This window comes from Leptosomus discolor, chromosome 8 (genome assembly GCF_034619465.1).
Source record: "Leptosomus discolor isolate bLepDis1 chromosome 8, bLepDis1.hap2, whole genome shotgun sequence".
Lineage (NCBI taxonomy): Eukaryota > Metazoa > Chordata > Aves > Leptosomiformes > Leptosomidae > Leptosomus > Leptosomus discolor.
Window position 1 is genome coordinate 38469082 of NC_141398.1, and position 21948 is coordinate 38491029.

Genomic DNA, 21948 nt, shown 5'->3' on the forward strand with positions numbered 1-21948 from the left:
GATAGGAGCTAAGAACTTGCCTGTCACCACCACGAGCAGAGGTTCAAACCCGAAGCATCCAGATCACACAGACAAACCTCCACCATTTTTTCAGCAATGGTTCAAGTCACACAATATTTGGTCCAGGACTTTACAAAATGTCACCAAACTTACTGACAGCAGCCTCTTTGCAGGTTTCTTACTCAAAAACAAAAAACAAAAAGCCACGTACCCTTGGGGAAACCCTGGTCCTTCCCTGTGGCTGCTGTCTTCCCACGACTCTACCTCAAGGCAGGAGAAATGCCCATGAATGTGGCAGTCCACCTAAAATCTATGTACACATAGTCCTCCGGCAGCCATTACCTATGAGCCGGAAGTCCTCTCACCCCTCCCCAGAACTGCCCGTTAGTTGTCTGGCAGCTGTTCTCCAGGGAGTGCAAGTCCTCCATACCTACCTCCCGTCTCGCCAGAAATGAGTTGGAACACACCAGAAGTGACACTGCCCGACCTGCAGTAGACATACTAGACTAGAAAGGACGGTTTCAAGACAGAAAACACAACACAATCCACCAGAAGAAACATCGTACGCAAACCAAAGGCCCCTATCCAAACCCTAAAAAGGCAAACAAGATAAAAAAGGACTCTCCACAAAAAACACCACGCAGAAAAACACAAGAGAAGGTAAAAATAACATAACCCCAGGAACCTATGGCCAACAAACCCAGATTCTGTCTATCACAATAACACGCTTTAATCCTACCTCACTTAATCCTGTCACACCATAACGCTACCACGTTGTAGCCCTAAGATATCAGAAAAGGGAACACAAACTCCCCGAGAGCTCTGCCAGGGCCTTCAGGTGGCTCCAGATCTCAGACGTTACAGCTTTGAAGTGGGAGGGAGACAGAGCCACCAGGACATCACCAGCATCCACCTTCACACCCTGAAAAAGCGCCTGGGTTAAACACTCCCAGGGAGCAAGGCTGAGGCACTCAGAGACTCTGAACCAGCCAGCCATGGCCATGGGGCTTCAGCTCACCATTTCTGTGTCAGGGCCACCAGGCAGATGACCCTGTCCTCCCTGTGAGACCCCTTAGGGCAGCTGTTGTCAGCTCCAGGGGGCTGGAGGCACTTCCTGGGAGCAGGATCTCTCACGGGGGCACTGGGAGACCCTCCTCAGGCCTGGATGCCTGAGGAACATCTCTGCACAGCTCCGTATCTCACCAAAATCAGGGGTGGAGGAAGGCTGCTTTGGTGGCCACCAAGAGAACCAGCTCACCTGGGCTGCTCTGAGGCCACTGGGCAACTTTGCTGTCAGGTGGCTCTCAGCGTTGCTCTGCAACCGGCTGCCACCTCCCTGCAGGACGCTCTCCAGTGCAGGACGCATCTGCACTGGCTCTCCCTGGGGACAAAGATTGAAAGGGAGGGATGGGGTTTACTTTGCCCCCATTCCCAGAGCGCTGCGAGAGAGACCTGCCACCCCCAAATCAGCTGTGTGATGTGGACGCCACGTACGCCCTGCAGACATGGGTCAGGACAGCTGTGGGGAGGGGGCATGACATTCTGTGGTGCCCCCAGTGCTGGCAGAAAGCAGAGCTGGAGAGAACGTGGAAAAGCCCAGGGCAGCTGGCAGCTGGCGGTGGGGCATGGCAGGGTGCAGAGCCTGCAGATATGCCTGGCTCTTTGAGCCTCAGCCCTGGGGCTGCAACACAGGGCCGGCACCGTCTGGGGCTTCACTGGGAAAACCAGGCACGGATGACCCTGACATGTACCAGCTCCTGGGATATGGCAACCTGCCCCTCTGCCCATCGCTACCACAAGATCCAGAAAGCAGCGCCGCCAGCCCTGGCATGGTCCTGAGCCACCTCTCGATGGACGAGTCTTTAACCAGCAGGCCTAAAAAGAGGGAAAATTGCCCAGAACTAAGCTGTGCTCAAGTTTTTGCAGGCAGTGTGGTTTTTTGAGCTGCCTGGTGGTGCCAATCCTGAGGAAGGCTCAAGAAACAGGGTGGCTGCCTGTACCTGCAGGCAGGTGGTGGAGTGTTTGCAGTGGGAGGGAGCGATGGTTTGTATGGCTGTTGAATGGGTTTGGGCTTTAAATGTGTCCATCCCGGTACACCTGGTTCCTTTCTCCTTGCAGGTTGTATTCAGAGCTTAAATAGTCGTTTTTAAAAGCAAAACCATCAAATGAACAACAACAAAAAAAATCTCAGCAATTTTTGTTCAATCCCTGATGGGCTTTTTCTCCCCAGTCCTGGCCACCCTGCCAGGCGACATTCACCACTAATATAGTATCATAGAATCATAGAATGCATTGGGCTGGAAGGGATCCCCAAAGGCCATCTAGTCCAACCCCCTGCAGTGAGCAGGGACATCTTGAGCTACATCAGGTTGCCCAGAGCCCCATCAAGCCTGATCTTGAATGTCTCCAGGGATGCGGCTTCTACCACCTCTCTGGGCAACCTGTTCCAGTGCTTTACCACCCTTATGGTAAAGGACTTCTTCCTAATATCCAATCTAAATCTACCCATTTCTAGTTTAAAACCATTGCCCCTCGTCCTATCGCTACGTGCCCTTGTAAACAGTCCCTCCCCAGCTTTCCTGTAGGCCCCACTCAGGTACTGGAAGGCCACTAGGTCTCCCTGGAGTCTCCTCCTGGCTGAACAACCCCAACTCTCTCAGCCTGTCTTCATACGGGAGGTGCTCCAGCCCCCTGATCATTTTCACGGCCCTCCTCTGCACCTGCTCCAACAGGTCCATGTCTTTCTTGTGCTGGGGGCCCCAGAGCTGGATGCAGCACTGCAGGTGGGGTCTCACCAGAGCGGAGCAGAGGGGGAGAATCACCTCCCTCGACCTGGTGGCCACGCGGCTCGTGATAAATCCCAGGATGCGATTGGCTTTCTGGGCTGCAATTGTGCACTGGTGGCTCATATCCAGCTTTTCCTTCACCAGTACTCCCAAGTCCTTCCTGACAGGGCTGCTCTCTATTACACCATCCCCTAGCTTGTATTGATTACGAGGATTACCCCAGCCCAGGTGCAGGACCTTGCACTTGGCCTTGTTGAACCTCATGAGATTCACATGGGCCCACCTCTCCAGCTTGTCCAGGTCCCTTTGGATGGCATTCCATCCCTCAGGGTGCAGGACTGGGCCTGGGGCAGGGCTTTTGCGGGCAGCACCTATTTTGAGGCTCCTGGCTGTGCAGTTCCTGGGCAGTGCTCAAGAAATGGCAGCAGTTGCCCACAGCCGATATTTTTGGTCTTTCTCCCTTTCTCTCAGGCTCTGTTTCCAGTTGTTCCCTTTCTGCCCTGCAGCCTGTTGCACTGCTTTTCTGCTCTTTCTCACTCTGGCTCCTCATCTCCATCTTTTTTAGTCTCCTCCCTGCCTGCCCCGGCCCCTTGTGCTCTCCCTGCTCCCCCACCCCAGAAGCCATCGCTGCTCTGTCCCTCTCTGCCACCCTGCCCCACACTCCCCGCTCCCGCTGGCCCTCAGGCTCTGGGAGCTGTTTCCCATCCCACTCTCAGCCTGTGCCGCGGGGAGGGGCCATGGGGCCCGCGGGGGTGGGTCCGGGCCAGGGGACGTGTCCCCACAGGGGCAGGCAGCCGGAAGGAGCCCCGGGGTATACTGGGAGATGTAGTCCTGGGGCACGGGCTGCCGGGCAGGCTAGTTGGTGCCGGGAGGTGTAGTCTCTGCTCCAGCCGTGGCCCGGCTGAGGTGAGGGCTGGGGCTGTCCCTGAGGTGAGGGAGGCCCTTGGGCGGGCCAGGGGGTGTCTCCCGCCTGCTGGCTGCCCGGGGTGGTGGGTGGGAGCTCCAAGCCGGAGCCAGGCCAGCTGCGGCAGCCCCAGGGGTGACCCGAGAGCTGGGGAGGGGAAGGAGACAGAACCCCCATCACAGGCACTGGGTACCCCGACTCCCAGAGCCCCCCTGAGCCGCCCCAGCCCCGCTCACCCCCTGCAGCTGCCCCACACCCAGCACCTCCCCTGAGGCCTGTCCCACAGCCCCAGGCTGCCCCACGGCCTGTCCTGGCAGTCACGAGTGGGGCTGCAGGCACGCTCAGTGCCCTGTTAACACAGGTGCCTTCAGCATCAGTGCGGGGAAGGAGGGGTGTCTGCAGGAGCTGCTGCAGCAGAAGGAGCTCCAGCCTCGGGCCTGCTGTGATAATCATGGTTCTTTCCCTCTGCCAGAGGCCGTGCCAGGAGCTCGGTTGTCTGTTCCTGCCCTGGGGATGTCATCAGCTACATACAGCTCAGGCTGAAGCTGAAAAGATCGAAAAAAAGGAAAAGCGGCTGGAGAAGGACACAAAGGGGATCTGACTGCAAGCTGCCCCCAGCTGCAGACAAGAGCCAGCCAGCCTCTCCGCGTGAGGAAGGGTCCCTGTGAGTAGTCCTCAGCAGAGCTGATCACCAACATGCACCACGGGGCTGTGCGCATAACCAAAGTACGGTACAGCCATGTAGTGCGTGTGCACACGTGAGGCTGTGTATCTAGGAAGCTTCATATTGTAAGAGCTGAAGTGATTGAACTGTAGAATTCTCCCAGCAGCACCGAGAGCAGGAATCACAGTGAGTCCTGTGCCCTTGAGGGCTCTCTTCTGTATCCAAGTGCCTCCCTGTGCCTGTGCCTCCCCCACTTTTCCCTTGTGGTGTTACTCTTCTTCTATACCTCTCTTCTTCTCTCTGTTCTTATATCCCACTCCCTGTTCCTCCCTGTCTAGTTTCCAAGACCCTCTCTTTCTCTGCCATTCTACCCACCCTTTTTTTCCCCCCTTGCTCTTCCCTCTGTCCGGCTCCCTGCCCCTCTTTTTTTCTTCCTCTGTCTGACAGCTCACAACTGTTTTTCATTCTCTGCCTTTTTGTCCTGATCTGCATCACTCACTCTTTTTCACAATCTCTCTGGCCTCTTGCCTATCCTGCTTTTTCTCTCTCTCCTGTGTGTCCCACTCCCTGTCCCTGTCCTCTTCTTTCTTTCTTTCTTTCTCCCTCCATTCTGCTTACTGTCTTTGGGGGTTTTTTTCATTCTGTATCCCACTGTCCCTGTCTTTCTTCCCATCCATCTCTTACTCTTGCTGTCCCTCTGTACTGCTCCCTGACCCTCTCTATTGTTATTCCTGTCGGTCGCTCTGTCCTGCTCCCTGTTCCACCGTTTCTTGCTGTGTCCCTCTGTCCTGCTCTGTGACCCCATTACTTTTTCACTCCCACTCTGTCCTGCTGCTCGCCCCAGATTATTTCTCCTGTCTTCTCCTGTCTTTTCTCTCTCACTGTCTTTTCCTTCTCCATCTCTCTTGTCCTGCTGCCCAACCCAGGCTTTTCCCCCTCCATCTCTGTCTTGCTCCCTGTCTCTTATTTTTGCCTGTCTGTCATTTCTTCCTGCCTCCCTATCCCTTTTTTCTCTCTCCATATCACCCTGTCCTGCTCCCTGTCCCTGCCTTTCTCTAACGCTCCATGCCCTGCCCCTGTTCTTGCCTTTCTCTCTTTGTCCCCTATCCTTCTGTCTTTTTTTCTCTCTCTATCCCACTCTCCCTTCTGCCTACTTCCCCACTTCTGTCCTGCTCCCTGACCCTTTTTTTCCTTTTGCTGTCCCTCTGTCCTGCTTCCTCTCCCATCTTTTCTGTCTCTATTTCTGTTACGGATTTACACATGCCGGCCACCGCAACAGGGTCCAACCCTAGGATACCGCTGAGAATGCGAAGTCCGAGTGAAGGTTTCCACTTACTCTTTTATTAGTTCTCAGGTTACAGCTTGAGCTGGGTCCTTCTGGAAAGGGCCCACTACCCCAATTCATGCCCCTCAATTATACCCGTACCACCCGTCACCCCATCCCCAAGTCCAACTCCAAGTCCAATCACTTAATTCTGGTCAATAGTCTCTTGATTTCTTATTGGTTTTCACTGTCTCTGGGCTGGCTTTCTTCAAAGTTACTTGGAATTGTTACAAGGAATTGTCTCCTTGACCCTTATCTTCTTCATTTCGCTTGTATTTGCTGGATCCAGCTAGTTCTGTGGTAGCAGCATTAGTTTTATCTAAAAGTTTACTCTTGGTCAGCTCTTGCCGCCTAAGGCTTCAACTACTTTAGCTACTGATGGTAACCCACTAATGCTAAACAAGACTATTCAGAGAGAAGAATGCACTTAATCAAATTTCTTCTGTAACAGTTTCTCTGTCCCACTGCCTGTCTTATTGTTTCTTGCTATATCCCCCTGTCCAGCTGGCTCTCCTTTTTCTTCTGTTTTCCCTTCCTTTGTCCTGCTTCTTGCCCTTTCTTTCCTCTTCCTCCATCTCTGTCTTCCAGCCCATTGCTGTTATTTTTCCTCTTGGTCTCTTTGTCCAGATCTGACCCTCTCTTTATCCCTTAGACCTTATTTTCTTTGTCCTGTTCACTGTCCTTCTTTTTCTCTCCCTGTCTGTATGTCCTGTTCCCCATCCCCATTTTTCTTTATCCTTCCTTCCTTCCTTCTTCTCCTTCCTGCCCTTTTTCTCTCTCTCTCTGTGCTGCTCCCCAACCCTACTTTTTCTTCCTCCATCTCTCTGCAAGAATCCCTGTCCCTATTTTTCTTGATTTCTCCATCTCTCTGGCCTTTTCCCTGCACCGTTCTTTCTCTCTTGGCTCCTCAGTCTTTTCCCTCATCTTATTTTTCTCTTTCTAGCCCTTCTCCACATCAGGTGAACCTGAATGACCAGGTGTCCCTGTGCTCTGGTATTTACCTAGCATTGCTCTAGGGAAGATCCGTGTCTTTAGGGCTAGAGATCGTTTGGGAGCTGATCTCCTTATGTAGCTGGCAGAGCTAGGCATAATTAACGCAGAGGTTATGCTCAGCTGGTGCTCTGTGCATCTCATTGAAAGAGCAGGCTGTGGGCCTTATTTTGAAGGCAGGTTTCTTGTGCGGCCCTTACTGCTTCTAGGGAGGCTGCCCAGGAGTGGTGTTGGGGTCTGCAGGGACGGGTGGGACCTGCTGTGATTCCTTGTAACCATGAACTGGACTTGTCTTAATGGACTTGGATGAAACCAGACCGACTGTCTGTGGTTTTCTTCCTCAGCTCCAATTCCAACCTGTGTGCTCGGCGCTAGTAAACAAGAGACCCTGAGCTGTTTTCCAGATGTCAGTGGCTGCCACTTAGCAGAGAACATCGCTTACTTCAGTAACGGTGCAGCTGGTCTCTGATCAGGGGTGTGTACTTGCGTGATGGGGCTTTCAGGAGTCTTCTCTGGTCTTGCCACTTCAAAGCTTTTCCTTTTCCCATAAATTTTTAAGATGACATTTCCTATTCTGGACTTCAGACTGGAGCTGGACTTAATGTTGAACAGCTGATACAATGGGCTCCATAAAATCTGAGAGAGAACTCTGCTTTGTTGTTGTTGTTGTTGTTTTCTAACACACTCTGAACTTTGGTAAGTAAGCAAAGGGAAGAGTGGTTCAAAGAGCCTGTTCATTGAGAGTAACGTGCTCCTGTAGCATGCAGCCTTAATGTCTTGAGCCTTAATGTCTCGTCCCTTAAAGTCTCGTGTCTCACTCTCTCATCCCTTAAGGTCCAAGCCTTACTGTCTTGAGCCCTAATAGCTCGTTCCTTCATGTCCCGAGCTGTAGTGTTTCGAGCCTTAGTGTCTCATCTCGAGCCTTAACATGTCGTTCCTTATTGTCTCGAGTCTTAATGTCTTGAGATTTAAAGTCTGAAGCCTTAATGTCTCATTCCTTAATGATTCAAGCCTTAATGTCAGTCCCCATGGACTTGTGAACATTCAGCTGACACAGCTGCTCCCTGACAATTTCAGTGTCTACGAATGGAAAATCAGTGTTGCTGCACTTGTGGTCCTCTGACTGAGGGGACCGTGCATCCCAAGGTCTACCAGTATTATTAAAGACCGAGGCCAAAAAAGCATTAAACACCTCCGCTTTTTCTCCATTCTTATCGGTCAGGTGATCATCTTCACAATCTTTAGACACCCTTTTGCTATGAACATACTTAAAAAGCCCTTCTTGTGGTCTGACACAACCGCTGGCCAGTTTTAACTCTAATTGAGCTTTAGTCTTTCGTGTCTTCTGTCTGCATACGTGAACCACAGCTCTGGAATCTTTCTGCAAAACCTGACCTTCCTTCCAGAGAGTGTACAATTCTTTTTTACTCTGGAGCTCTGCAAGCAGTTCCCTGTTCAGCTGATCTGGTCTTCTGTCCTGCTCGCTTGATGTCTGACACAGGGGAATTGCCTTCTCCTGTGCTTCTCAAAGGTGTTTCTTAAAAACTGACCCGCACTCACCGACTCCTGAGCCCTCACCAGCAGATTCCCAGAGGACTCTGCTAAGTGCCTCCCTCAATAGTGTAAAGTTTGCCCTCTTGAAATCCAGTGTAGCAACTCTGCTGTTCTTTTTTCTCATTACCCTGGCAATTTTAAACTCATCTATCTCAGGAACCGTGTTGCCAAAACAGGCACCTACCATCACATCTCCCACCAGTCCTTCTCCATTCACAAATAACAAGTCCAGGAGGGCATCTTTCTTAGTGGGCTCCCTGAGTACTTGTTGCAAGAAGTTCTCTCCCACAAACTTCAGGAATTTCCCAGGCCTGCTCGTCACAGCAGTACGGTATGCCCAGTTGATGTCTGGGAAGTTGAAATCTCCCATAAGGACAAGAGCTGCCAAGCTAGAGATTTCTCCTAATTGCTTGTAGAATAGCTCATCAGTGCTGGCAATCAGTAGCAGACACCCACTACTACTCTTTTCCCCTATCCCTCACCCAGAGGCTCTCAACCACATCATCGTTGACTACAAGGACTGCACCATCAAACCTCTCCCTTACATCTGCTGAGATACTTCCACCTCACCCTCCTGAACAGCCTGTACCCTCCATCCCAGCACTCCAAGCATGGTACTTGTTCCACCAAGTCTCACTAATACCAATGATATTGTAGCTCTGGGAACGGACCGAGGCTTCAAGTTCATCCTGTTTGTTTCTTACACTGCGTGCGCTGGTGTATTAGCATTTCAGAAATGCTCCTGAGCACCCCGTGCTCCCAGAAGCAGCGTAAATGTTGCCACCCTCAGGCAATGCCATGCCAACCCTTGGCTTACCTACTGCAATCCTGTTGGTATCCCCCTTCCCCCATCGATTCTAGCTTAAATCTCTCTAGTTCAGTCCCGCCAGCTTACACCTGAAGTTGTATACAGGGAAATGAGGAGGTTATTATGTAAAGTTGTATTTGTACAAGGGAAAAAAAAATTCAGCCTTTTCATGATTATCTCAACTGTGATGTTTACTTCAAAAAAAGATGGGAATGAGGGAAAATAACCTGCTTAGGTTGAAAGTAGAGCATGACCAGTTCATGAATGACCAGGGATTACTCTGTCCAGAGAGGGCAGGAAAGATCCCAGGAGTAGGGTGAATTTTACTTCAGAGGAAACAGCATCAGCACTCTGGCAGCATGAAGGCTACAGGAGACTACTGAGAAGACTGCAGGCCCGGGTTCTCTGTGGGACCATTATCCTGCAAGGGGCTCTGCCTCGGCAAGGCGATGGCAAACCAAACATTGCCACTTCAGCGCTCGAACTACAACATCACGATCCCAAGGGGCCCAAGTCTGCAAGACTCAAGTAGACTCAGCTGAGAAAATAATGAGTCCAAATGAAATGTGTCTCCAGGAGGCAGAGCTCCATGGCCTGAGCACAGCACTACGCTATAAGCTTTACTGACTGAACCTCTACTTTTCTACGCAAATGCTAGGGATCTCCACGGAGAGAAGGATGGTTTAGCCAGTTCTTCTCCAAAGCCCTTACACTGGTAAAGCCAAACAAACAGGAGGGCCCTTCTGCACACAGCCGCAGCAAGCGGAGAGACAATCACTTGTTAAACCCATCTGGAAACCCATTCCATCAGAAAACAGAATCCTTACTGGACAGCTGGCAAAACTCCCCACATCTCTGGGCCTGGGGACGTCAGCAACATGTCTGCACCTCTGACATTCAGGGTCTGTGGAGAAATGCCAGGCTTGTAAGGTTCAACTTAAGCAAGTAAAGCAACGTGCTTATTTTGCCCTGGAGAGAGCAAGGAGGAGAGCTGAGCAACTTGCTCACCTGGCAAAAAAACTGAAAAAGGTGAAGAACGCTGGTATCCGCTTTTCCCATCTACAAACCTTGCAAGGGGAGATAACAGCTGAAAGAGGGAGCCTTGTGGCAGCAAGACAGCTCTGTTCTGGCTAAAGAGTGAGGGACTACGGAGAAAAACAGTTTCCGCACAAAACTTCGAAGGCTACAATGCCTAGAGTGAAACCTTTGCTTAATTATCTAGAAAATGAATATTAAGTTAACAGCCCTGCATATGTCAATGAGAATTACAGAGATCATGCTACACATATATGACTATGTTACTCAACTCTCCGCCTATGTAACCTGTGGGAGAGGAAACAAAGAAGATGAAAAGAGAATACAGAGTAAAAAACTGGGAGAAAGGGACTGATGGTTGATGGGCTGTACGCCTCTTTCTCCACCCGAGATAGGGACACCTTCTTGGTAAGAGTTGCGCCTTTGCCCAATGGCAAAGAATACCCAGGAAAACTTGGCCAGCGTTATTATAATATATTAGCACTATTGCAGTACGTGCATTTATCAATGGCAATTCTGTACTTGTTATATCTGTCACCTTAATAAATTACCTATATTTGCAACTTTGTGAAACTGCCTCAGTGAAAGTCCCCAAGAGGGCTCCGACAGGCAAACGTCAAATCCATACTCTTAACTCAACAGGGTCCACAATAAAGATGGTTTCCGTTCTGTCGCATCCTTTCAGCTTAAACCATTGGCAGGAGCTGGCCCATCCTGGGACTTGGTACTGCTCAGGCATGCGACCTGCAGTCCAGAAGTACCCCTGAAAAGACCTCGACGGCCTGCATTAACACACCGGCACGTACTTGAGATGTAAACACTGCCAAGTTATCTCTTATTTGCAGCACATATACAGAGGACACAATTGTGCAAATTGAGCCTCACTTCTGCTGAAACTTTCCTCACAGGCGGCTCATTTTCTGTGTTCATAGACTGTAGTAAAGACCTGTTCTAGTGCAAAGGCTCAAACCCTGCCTATGATGAAGCTGTTTAGACAAGCCCCAGTTTTCTTTCCTCACTGCTCTCTTGCTTCTCAGAAATCAGTATCAAAAGCTCCATCTGAAGACTACATAAAAAACCCAATTGCCAGTGCCTTCACTTGTTACTATTTTTGTCGTTCTAGGCATCGTTCTAGGAAGCAACTAGCTTTTCCTGCGTGCTTTGCTACAGCTTCATTACCTATAAAGATGAAACTTCTTACCTCTGCTACTCCAATACAGCCTCACATCCCAGCCAAATCATACTGCAGGGAGGAAACCTTCACCATACAGACGGGCATGCTACAGGAGCACGTTACTCTCAAAGAACAGGGTCTTTGAACCACTCTTCCTTTTGCTTACTTACCAAAGTTCAGAGTGTGTTAGAAAACAACAACAACAACAACAAAGCAGAGTTCTCTCTCAGATTTTATGGAGCCCATTGTATCAGCTGTTCAACATTAAGTCCAGCTCCAGTCTGAAGTCCAGAATAGGAAATGTCATCTTAAAAATTTATGGGAAAAGGAAAAGCTTTGAAGTGGCAAGACCAGAGAAGACTCCTGAAAGCCCCATCACGCAAGTACACACCCCTGATCAGAGACCAGCTGCACCGTTACTGAAGTAAGCGATGTTCTCTGCTAAGTGGCAGCCACTGACATCTGGAAAACAGCTCAGGGTCTCTTGTTTACTAGCGCCGAGCACACAGGTTGGAATTGGAGCTGAGGAAGAAAACCACAGACAGTCGGTCTGGTTTCATCCAAGTCCATTAAGACAAGTCCAGTTCATGGTTACAAGGAATCACAGCAGGTCCCACCCGTCCCTGCAGACCCCAACACCACTCCTGGGCAGCCTCCCTAGAAGCAGTAAGGGCCGCACAAGAAACCTGCCTTCAAAATAAGGCCCACAGCCTGCTCTTTCAATGAGATGCACAGAGCACCAGCTGAGCATAACCTCTGCGTTAATTATGCCTAGCTCTGCCAGCTACATAAGGAGATCAGCTCCCAAACGATCTCTAGCCCTAAAGACACGGATCTTCCCTAGAGCAATGCTAGGTAAATACCAGAGCACAGGGACACCTGGTCATTCAGGTTCACCTGATGTGGAGAAGGGCTAGAAAGAGAAAAATAAGATGAGGGAAAAGACTGAGGAGCCAAGAGAGAAAGAACGGTGCAGGGAAAAGGCCAGAGAGATGGAGAAATCAAGAAAAATAGGGACAGGGATTCTTGCAGAGAGATGGAGGAAGAAAAAGTAGGGTTGGGGAGCAGCACAGAGAGAGAGAGAAAAAGGGCAGGAAGGAGAAGAAGGAAGGAAGGAAGGATAAAGAAAAATGGGGATGGGGAACAGGACATACAGACAGGGAGAGAAAAAGAAGGACAGTGAACAGGACAAAGAAAATAAGGTCTAAGGGATAAAGAGAGGGTCAGATCTGGACAAAGAGACCAAGAGGAAAAATAACAGCAATGGGCTGGAAGACAGAGATGGAGGAAGAGGAAAGAAAGGGCAAGAAGCAGGACAAAGGAAGGGAAAACAGAAGAAAAAGGAGAGCCAGCTGGACAGGGGGATATAGCAAGAAACAATAAGACAGGCAGTGGGACAGAGAAACTGTTACAGAAGAAATTTGATTAAGTGCATTCTTCTCTCTGAATAGTCTTGTTTAGCATTAGTGGGTTACCATCAGTAGCTAAAGTAGTTGAAGCCTTAGGCGGCAAGAGCTGACCAAGAGTAAACTTTTAGATAAAACTAATGCTGCTACCACAGAACTAGCTGGATCCAGCAAATACAAGCGAAATGAAGAAGATAAGGGTCAAGGAGACAATTCCTTGTAACAATTCCAAGTAACTTTGAAGAAAGCCAGCCCAGAGACAGTGAAAACCAATAAGAAATCAAGAGACTATTGACCAGAATTAAGTGATTGGACTTGGAGTTGGACTTGGGGATGGGGTGACGGGTGGTACGGGTATAATTGAGGGGCATGAATTGGGGTAGTGGGCCCTTTCCAGAAGGACCCAGCTCAAGCTGTAACCTGAGAACTAATAAAAGAGTAAGTGGAAACCTTCACTCGGACTTCGCATTCTCAGCGGTATCCTAGGGTTGGACCCTGTTGCGGTGGCCGGCATGTGTAAATCCGTAACAGAAATAGAGACAGAAAAGATGGGAGAGGAAGCAGGACAGAGGGACAGCAAAAGGAAAAAAAGGGTCAGGGAGCAGGACAGAAGTGGGGAAGTAGGCAGAAGGGAGAGTGGGATAGAGAGAGAAAAAAAGACAGAAGGATAGGGGACAAAGAGAGAAAGGCAAGAACAGGGGCAGGGCATGGAGCGTTAGAGAAAGGCAGGGACAGGGAGCAGGACAGGGTGATATGGAGAGAGAAAAAAGGGATAGGGAGGCAGGAAGAAATGACAGACAGGCAAAAATAAGAGACAGGGAGCAAGACAGAGATGGAGGGGGAAAAGCCTGGGTTGGGCAGCAGGACAAGAGAGATGGAGAAGGAAAAGACAGTGAGAGAGAAAAGACAGGAGAAGACAGGAGAAATAATCTGGGGCGAGCAGCAGGACAGAGTGGGAGTGAAAAAGTAATGGGGTCACAGAGCAGGACAGAGGGACACAGCAAGAAACGGTGGAACAGGGAGCAGGACAGAGCGACCGACAGGAATAACAATAGAGAGGGTCAGGGAGCAGTACAGAGGGACAGCAAGAGTAAGAGATGGATGGGAAGAAAGACAGGGACAGTGGGATACAGAATGAAAAAAACCCCCAAAGACAGTAAGCAGAATGGAGGGAGAAAGAAAGAAAGAAAGAAGAGGACAGGGACAGGGAGTGGGACACACAGGAGAGAGAGAAAAAGCAGGATAGGCAAGAGGCCAGAGAGATTGTGAAAAAGAGTGAGTGATGCAGATCAGGACAAAAAGGCAGAGAATGAAAAACAGTTGTGAGCTGTCAGACAGAGGAAGAAAAAAAGAGGGGCAGGGAGCCGGACAGAGGGAAGAGCAAGGGGGGAAAAAAAGGGTGGGTAGAATGGCAGAGAAAGAGAGGGTCTTGGAAACTAGACAGGGAGGAACAGGGAGTGGGATATAAGAACAGAGAGAAGAAGAGAGGTATAGAAGAAGAGTAACACCACAAGGGAAAAGTGGGGGAGGCACAGGCACAGGGAGGCACTTGGATACAGAAGAGAGCCCTCAAGGGCACAGGACTCACTGTGATTCCTGCTCTCGGTGCTGCTGGGAGAATTCTACAGTTCAATCACTTCAGCTCTTACAATATGAAGCTTCCTAGATACACAGCCTCACGTGTGCACACGCACTACATGGCTGTACCGTACTTTGGTTATGCGCACAGCCCCGTGGTGCATGTTGGTGATCAGCTCTGCTGAGGACTACTCACAGGGACCCTTCCTCACGCGGAGAGGCTGGCTGGCTCTTGTCTGCAGCTGGGGGCAGCTTGCAGTCAGATCCCCTTTGTGTCCTTCTCCAGCCGCTTTTCCTTTTTTTCGATCTTTTCAGCTTCAGCCTGAGCTGTATGTAGCTGATGACATCCCCAGGGCAGGAACAGACAACCGAGCTCCTGGCACGGCCTCTGGCAGAGGGAAAGAACCATGATTATCACAGCAGGCCCGAGGCTGGAGCTCCTTCTGCTGCAGCAGCTCCTGCAGACACCCCTCCTTCCCCGCACTGATGCTGAAGGCACCTGTGTTAACAGGGCACTGAGCGTGCCTGCAGCCCCACTCGTGACTGCCAGGACAGGCCGTGGGGCAGCCTGGGGCTGTGGGACAGGCCTCAGGGGAGGTGCTGGGTGTGGGGCAGCTGCAGGGGGTGAGCGGGGCTGGGGCGGCTCAGGGGGGCTCTGGGAGTCGGGGTACCCAGTGCCTGTGATGGGGGTTCTGTCTCCTTCCCCTCCCCAGCTCTCGGGTCACCCCTGGGGCTGCCGCAGCTGGCCTGGCTCCGGCTTGGAGCTCCCACCCACCACCCCGGGCAGCCAGCAGGCGGGAGACACCCCCTGGCCCGCCCAAGGGCCTCCCTCACCTCAGGGACAGCCCCAGCCCTCACCTCAGCCGGGCCACGGCTGGAGCAGAGACTACACCTCCCGGCACCAACTAGCCTGCCCGGCAGCCCGTGCCCCAGGACTACATCTCCCAGTATACCCCGGGGCTCCTTCCGGCTGCCTGCCCCTGTGGGGACACGTCCCCTGGCCCGGACCCACCCCCGCGGGCCCCATGGCCCCTCCCCGCGGCACAGGCTGAGAGTGGGATGGGAAACAGCTCCCAGAGCCTGAGGGCCAGCGGGAGCGGGGAGTGTGGGGCAGGGTGGCAGAGAGGGACAGAGCAGCGATGGCTTCTGGGGTGGGGGAGCAGGGAGAGCACAAGGGGCCGGGGCAGGCAGGGAGGAGACTAAAAAAGATGGAGATGAGGAGCCAGAGTGAGAAAGAGCAGAAAAGCAGTGCAACAGGCTGCAGGGCAGAAAGGGAACAACTGGAAACAGAGCCTGAGAGAAAGGGAGAAAGACCAAAAATATCGGCTGTGGGCAACTGCTGCCATTTCTTGAGCACTGCCCAGGAACTGCACAGCCAGGAGCCTCAAAATAGGTGCTGCCCGCAAAAGCCCTGCCCCAGGCCCAGTCCTGCACCCTGAGGGATGGAATGCCATCCAAAGGGACCTGGACAAGCTGGAGAGGTGGGCCCATGTGAATCTCATGAGGTTCAACAAGGCCAAGTGCAAGGTCCTGCACCTGGGCTGGGGTAATCCTCGTAATCAATACAAGCTAGGGGATGGTGTAATAGAGAGCAGCCCTGTCAGGAAGGACTTGGGAGTACTGGTGAAGGAAAAGCTGGATATGAGCCACCAGTGCACAATTGCAGCCCAGAAAGCCAATCGCATCCTGGGATTTATCACGAGCCGCGTGGCCACCAGGTCGAGGGAGGTGATTCTCCCCCTCTGCTCCGCTCTGGTGAGACCCCACCTGCAGTGCTGCATCCAGCTCTGGGGCCCCCAGCACAAGAAAGACATGGACCTGTTGGAGCAGGTGCAGAGGAGGGCCGTGAAAATGATCAGGGGGCTGGAGCACCTCCCGTATGAAGACAGGCTGAGAGAGTTGGGGTTGTTCAGCCAGGAGGAGACTCCAGGGAGACCTAGTGGCCTTCCAGTACCTGAGTGGGGCCTACAGGAAAGCTGGGGAGGGACTGTTTACAAGGGCACGTAGCGATAGGACGAGGGGCAATGGTTTTAAACTAGAAATGGGTAGATTTAGATTGGATATTAGGAAGAAGTCCTTTACCATAAGGGTGGTAAAGCACTGGAACAGGTTGCCCAGAGAGGTGGTAGAAGCCGCATCCCTGGAGACATTCAAGATCAGGCTTGATGGGGCTCTGGGCAACCTGATGTAGCTCAAGATGTCCCTGCTCACTGCAGGGGGTTGGACTAGATGGCCTTTGGGGATCCCTTCCAGCCCAATGCATTCTATGATTCTATGATACTATATTAGTGGTGAATGTCGCCTGGCAGGGTGGCCAGGACTGGGGAGAAAAAGCCCATCAGGGATTGAACAAAAATTGCTGAGATTTTTTTTGTTGTTGTTCATTTGATGGTTTTGCTTTTAAAAACGACTATTTAAGCTCTGAATACAACCTGCAAGGAGAAAGGAACCAGGTGTACCGGGATGGACACATTTAAAGCCCAAACCCATTCAACAGCCATACAAACCATCGCTCCCTCCCACTGCAAACACTCCACCACCTGCCTGCAGGTACAGGCAGCCACCCTGTTTCTTGAGCCTTCCTCAGGATTGGCACCACCAGGCAGCTCAAAAAACCACACTGCCTGCAAAAACTTGAGCACAGCTTAGTTCTGGGCAATTTTCCCTCTTTTTAGGCCTGCTGGTTAAAGACTCGTCCATCGAGAGGTGGCTCAGGACCATGCCAGGGCTGGCGGCGCTGCTTTCTGGATCTTGTGGTAGCGATGGGCAGAGGGGCAGGTTGCCATATCCCAGGAGCTGGTACATGTCAGGGTCATCCGTGCCTGGTTTTCCCAGTGAAGCCCCAGACGGTGCCGGCCCTGTGTTGCAGCCCCAGGGCTGAGGCTCAAAGAGCCAGGCATATCTGCAGGCTCTGCACCCTGCCATGCCCCACCGCCAGCTGCCAGCTGCCCTGGGCTTTTCCACGTTCTCTCCAGCTCTGCTTTCTGCCAGCACTGGGGGCACCACAGAATGTCATGCCCCCTCCCCACAGCTGTCCTGACCCATGTCTGCAGGGCGTACGTGGCGTCCACATCACACAGCTGATTTGGGGGTGGCAGGTCTCTCTCGCAGCGCTCTGGGAATGGGGGCAAAGTAAACCCCATCCCTCCCTTTCAATCTTTGTCCCCAGGGAGAGCCAGTGCAGATGCGTCCTGCACTGGAGAGCGTCCTGCAGGGAGGTGGCAGCCGGTTGCAGAGCAACGCTGAGAGCCACCTGACAGCAAAGTTGCCCAGTGGCCTCAGAGCAGCCCAGGTGAGCTGGTTCTCTTGGTGGCCACCAAAGCAGCCTTCCTCCACCCCTGATTTTGGTGAGATACGGAGCTGTGCAGAGATGTTCCTCAGGCATCCAGGCCTGAGGAGGGTCTCCCAGTGCCCCCGTGAGAGATCCTGCTCCCAGGAAGTGCCTCCAGCCCCCTGGAGCTGACAACAGCTGCCCTAAGGGGTCTCACAGGGAGGACAGGGTCATCTGCCTGGTGGCCCTGACACAGAAATGGTGAGCTGAAGCCCCATGGCCATGGCTGGCTGGTTCAGAGTCTCTGAGTGCCTCAGCCTTGCTCCCTGGGAGTGTTTAACCCAGGCGCTTTTTCAGGGTGTGAAGGTGGATGCTGGTGATGTCCTGGTGGCTCTGTCTCCCTCCCACTTCAAAGCTGTAACGTCTGAGATCTGGAGCCACCTGAAGGCCCTGGCAGAGCTCTCGGGGAGTTTGTGTTCCCTTTTCTGATATCTTAGGGCTACAACGTGGTAGCGTTATGGTGTGACAGGATTAAGTGAGGTAGGATTAAAGCGTGTTATTGTGATAGACAGAATCTGGGTTTGTTGGCCATAGGTTCCTGGGGTTATGTTATTTTTACCTTCTCTTGTGTTTTTCTGCGTGGTGTTTTTTGTGGAGAGTCCTTTTTTATCTTGTTTGCCTTTTTAGGGTTTGGATAGGGGCCTTTGGTTTGCGTACGATGTTTCTTCTGGTGGATTGTGTTGTGTTTTCTGTCTTGAAACCGTCCTTTCTAGTCTAGTATGTCTACTGCAGGTCGGGCAGTGTCACTTCTGGTGTGTTCCAACTCATTTCTGGCGAGACGGGAGGTAGGTATGGAGGACTTGCACTCCCTGGAGAACAGCTGCCAGACAACTAACGGGCAGTTCTGGGGAGGGGTGAGAGGACTTCCGGCTCATAGGTAATGGCTGCCGGAGGACTATGTGTACATAGATTTTAGGTGGACTGCCACATTCATGGGCATTTCTCCTGCCTTGAGGTAGAGTCGTGGGAAGACAGCAGCCACAGGGAAGGACCAGGGTTTCCCCAAGGGTACGTGGCTTTTTGTTTTTTGTTTTTGAGTAAGAAACCTGCAAAGAGGCTGCTGTCAGTAAGTTTGGTGACATTTTGTAAAGTCCTGGACCAAATATTGTGTGACTTGAACCATTGCTGAAAAAATGGTGGAGGTTTGTCTGTGTGATCTGGATGCTTCGGGTTTGAACCTCTGCTCGTGGTGGTGACAGGCAAGTTCTTAGCTCCTATCTCAAGGCATGTTTTGTGCTTAAGGTGAGGTTCACTATCCATGACAGTGGATGTGAATTCGTATTTCAAATTGATTTCTTGATCTTTTGGATTTGGGGGGGTAACTTCTTTCTTCTCAGATCTGATTCAATCATCCTTCTGTTCACCTCTTCACGTGGCTGGTGAAGAGCTTGTAGGAGGAACAGAAGGGTTGGTGCTGCCGTTTCCACGTTGGTCACTTGTGCTGGAGTTATTAGGGTTGCCTTCCACCTGCCGTTTCTTTGCTGGAATCTCTGTAAGCCACATGCCTGTTTTGTGAGGGTTGGTTGGCTTGAGGGGAGACCTTTTGTTCCTCATTAGTGCCTCAGAGGTTAACCTGTTGGGTTTTTGCTTGCTTTTTATTTGCTGTGCTTGGTTTAAAGAGCTTACTGCAGGTCTTTGTATTTCTGTCCTTAAAGAATTCTGTAGGATTTCTACCCAGGAGTGAGGTGTGCATAAAGGACTGTCCTGGTACACTGCTGTCATCCTTCAGTGTAGAGAAATGTCTGGTAGTGGTGTGCGCTTAACGGCCATGTAACTCAAATGCATCTTAGGTGCCCTTTAGTGTAGACAAGAGAATGTGCGAAACACTTCAATGATGTGCATCTAGTGAGGATGAAAGTACCTGCTTTAACTTTTTTTGGTTGTTTTGCTTTCTTTGGCAATATCTGCTTGAAAGTCTACTTCAGCAGCAGCAGAAGAAATTACTTCCAATTTCTGTGTCTGACTAAAAGAATTAACCCAATCATACAGAGAACTGATCTGAAGAGCCATTTTTTGGCATTATTTGCTACCATGTCCGACTTGTTGTGCTTTCCCTGTGCATAGGGTAGTGGTCTGTGCATGGCAGTGGTCTGTGCTGCTGGGTCCACATCCCTGTTGGTTGCCAGATGCAAGGCAAAGGGTTTATCCTCATTAAAAATTACTTGTCTAATTTGAGAAACCGTCTACATAGACTTTAAAAGTGAAACTTTTCCTTATCTCTTTGTGCGCTAGTAGGGAAACAGGGGACGGGTTTCAGGGCAGTGCCTGTGAAAGAGCCTTTGGGAGATCCTGTCCCTTGACTCTCAGATGGGGCAGTGAAGAATTTGAGAAAGTCATAGGAGTTTTGGTGTTCACCAAAGCAGGTTTTTTTTTTGTCTGTAACTTATGTAGCTTATGTTTCTTATGTAGGAGAGCTGTGAGTCTGGGAGGAAAGACTGTGGGTAGGCGGGAATGTGCTTAGTTACTTACCAAAGGAAGGTAAAATAAATATCTAAGTAAGGGTCAGTGTAGCTATTCAGAGTTTTGGCTATTTGAATGTTGACGTGAACTTTTACTAAAATGGATTTGCTTGCACTTCTCTTCTAGTTCACTTGTGGGTACGGGAGAAAAGGCATCAGATGTATACACTAGCTAAAACACCTTTTTATTGCTGGCCATAAAGGTGCATCTTGGCTGGGATCCTGAGAAGGACCCGGTGTTACAATTCTTGATTATTTACATGCAATCTTAAGGCTACTCACATATGTGTTTTTACAGTCTAAAAGCCCTGTTGGCTTTGGCCATGAGGTCAGTTGTCGCCATTTACTTTTGAGTGTTTGCTCACATGAACCCCCTGTGCAAGCACGCAGAATACCTGCAGAATAGCAAGTGAATCTATCTGCAACTTTCCACGTTGTCTCAGAGTCTGCAGGGCCTGATGATAAACTCCACCCAGGAGGAAATCTACAGCATGATGGCTTATTAGAATAGGTTTTCTGTGAGGGCTTCTGGAGAATCTCCCTTCCACGTTCAGTGGATGTGGTCTGTCGTAAGGTTTTGGAAGAATCTGTGGAGCAATACCAATTGCCTTTAAGCACAGGAACAGATCTATGGGACGTTCCAGGCATAAGACTCCCTTTTTCACCTGTATGGTCCTAAGATCTGAATAGTCCTTTTTCATCCATGCTGTCTATTAATTTTAAGGCTCTGTTGGCATTTCCATTTCCCAGCCCCTGCAGAGTGAGTAGGCTTGTCAATAGGTTTGCTCTCCAAGCATACTCAGGGGTCTCCTTTCAGACTGGTGGCAAACCTGTCTTGGCGGAAGGGCGGTGTGCTTCCTTTCTTCAGAGAAAATTCCTAAGGTAGGTGCCTGTCCTTGGACCACTGAGAATTCAATGGGACAGATACCTGGGAGAGTTGATCTCTGGTAGAGGGTGGGCCGCTAGTGCACATCCGATGGTCAGGCTCTTTTGCCTCTGCTGCTGCAGTTTGGACTGTGGCTATGGCCAATTTATGGAATGAAGACATATAATCCATATTCCACCACAGACTTGTAAGCAAGGCTGCCATATTAAAACCTGGGCTTCCAGAGCACTATTAACAGGAAAAAGAGACGGGCACAAAGAGTAAAAATAACTGTCCCTTGGCTATAGAGGACAGCACTGAAATCCCGACTCCGGAAACCCAGAAGGCATTTGAAGATCTAAACCAAGCAGTCGTGGAAGCTCCCTCTTAGCCCTGCCAGACTACAACTAGCCTTTTATACTAGTTTTATATGAAGAGAAAGGAATAGCCAGTTAGCCCAGAAATGTCTGCAAGCCGTAGCGTATTAGTCATCAGAACTAGACCCCGTAATTCAAGGCCTGATTTCATGTGCCAGGGCTGTTGCAGCAGCAGCTGTGATGACTGAGAAAGCAAGAAATATTGTCCTGGGGCACCTCCTAATGCTAATGGTTCATTGTGTACTTTTTAGTCCTCCTCTCCAGCAAGTCAAGCAACTGTGGATGTGCCACAGCTGGGAAGCACGTTGTTTACGGCAATGAACAGAAATGGCCATTGGTTTCTTTGACTGAACTTCCCATACATGCAACAAGATACACTCAAACACCCTGAGATGTCCCTCGCTTCACTGGCCCCGCAGTGCGGGCAGCCGAGTGCCACACAGCAAAGCCCGCTGCCTCTCCCCCAGGCTGTCATGCCCTGGCTGGCTGCTGACAGGAGGGGACACCGGGTGGTGACAGCCTGCGGGGTGACAGGAGGGACACCAGGCAGTGACAGGCCCAGGTGGTGGCAGCAGGGACACCCACCGCCTGGGGCAGTGACAGACCCGGGGCTGACAAGCTCCCCCTCCCCTAGGGGGCACTCGGTGTTAGGCGGAGAGGGCGGGGCCCTGTGCCATGTGACGTGGGCCTTTT